Genomic DNA, 1601 nt, shown 5'->3' on the forward strand with positions numbered 1-1601 from the left:
CGCTCGCGCGCGCGCGGCGTAGGCGTCGGCATTGTGTTCGGCGCCGCGGGACTTGGGGCGCGCGCACGCGGGGCCTACGGGAGGGAGGGGTGAGCGAGCGGCGCGACCTGTGTGCGTCGCTCCCCGTCCTAGGCGGCCCCTGGGGCGGGGCCGGAGCTCGGCTCTTTCCTCCCCCCGCCCCATCCCAGGCGGGTCTGGGCCAGAGGCTCCTGGGCGGGGCCACGCCGCCTTGGCCAGCCTCCCGGGCGGCCGCTCCCTCCTTTGCGTGCACCGCTCGCTCCGGGAGGCAGGGTCGCGCTGAAGGGTTAGCCGAGGTACCCACTAGAGCAAGCCCCTAGACCGTTCGTTCGCAGACCAGAATGCATACGCAATTAAAAGCTGCGTAGGAGGCAGGCCTTTTGTTGCTTTTAGCTGGGAGTGGATTATAAAGGCTCTCCTGCAAGTAAGCTCGTGCGGCAGAGCAGGAAGAGCGAAACCCCTGTGTCTGACAGGCCATTTACTGCGAGAACTTCCACCCAACTCCTCGGGGAGTCGGCTCGAGCTTTTGGCCTCCCCTCCCCACCAGTCTGCATTATTCCTTCCCACCACCATCATACAACGCATTTGGTCCACTTAGTGTGAGAGCCTGGATTCGATTTTGTTTTAGTAAAAGTCGGCAGTGGATTGGGGGCTCGCAGAACTCCGGGGTGATCTGGACGTGTCTAAACAGGCTGTTGTGTCCTTCCTAGATGACGCTATCTGTATAGTGTGTATACTATAGACCCTGACCACCCAAACCAAGGTGTCCACAACCAACATTTGTGATGCATGAAATGATACTACATTAGAACTAAGGCATTTTAATCCTCATCGCTCTGCTTTCTCACAAACCAAAAAACAAATTTGAGAGGAGGGACATTCAGAGTCACATCTTTACTTTGCCAGGATATTTGTAAGCTTGATAATTTCTTTTCCTATTTTTGAACGGGGGAGGTTTCAAGACAGGGTTTCTCTGTGTAGCCCTGACCTGGAACTGTCCGTAGACCAGGCTGGCCCCAATCTCAGAGAGCCACCTGTCTCTGCCTCCCGAGTGCTGTAATAAAAAAAATATGCCAGCCCACCCCTCATAACTTGATAATTTTTAAAAAAGAATGTAATTTTATATGTAATTCTTTTAAAGTTGATATTTAATTTCTCATTTAGTAAGCTTCGAGTTCGGTGTGTGTGTGTTTTCTCCTAGCTAAGGAATTGATCCATTGTTGAAACCATCATATTTAAAAAAAAAAAAAAAAAAAGGTAGAAGGGAGCCACAGAAAGAATGCCCTAGTCCACAGCCATACCACCCTGAACGGTGTGATCTCGGCTGATCTGGGCAGCTAAGCAGGGTCGGGCCTGGTTAGTGCTCGGGAGAAAGAATGCACTAGTGCATGGCAGAAAGCTTTGTCCTGTTACTCCTCCTCCCGTGCCCAGTTTTAAGCTTCCCTTCAAACAATGTGTGCATAGATGGATGCAAAACTCCCGAAATACTCAAATTAATGCTAGGCATGCCTTAATCTCTGCTGGTAAAGTGTTTATATGATAAACACTTTATAGGTGACTATAAACTTTACAGTGACTTCCTA

The 1601-nt window shown here is 51.2% G+C and overlaps 1 protein-coding gene across 2 annotated transcripts in view; it reads left to right on the plus strand.

Annotated features, from left to right (window-relative positions):
- Window positions 1–1601, plus strand: part of Zbtb2 (zinc finger and BTB domain containing 2) — a 21461-nt gene that overhangs the window by 1083 nt on the left and 18777 nt on the right. The gene's annotated exons all lie outside the window — the stretch shown is intronic.

The sequence above is a fragment of the Microtus ochrogaster genome, linkage group LG9, assembly GCF_000317375.1.
Source record: "Microtus ochrogaster isolate Prairie Vole_2 linkage group LG9, MicOch1.0, whole genome shotgun sequence".
Lineage (NCBI taxonomy): Eukaryota > Metazoa > Chordata > Mammalia > Rodentia > Cricetidae > Microtus > Microtus ochrogaster.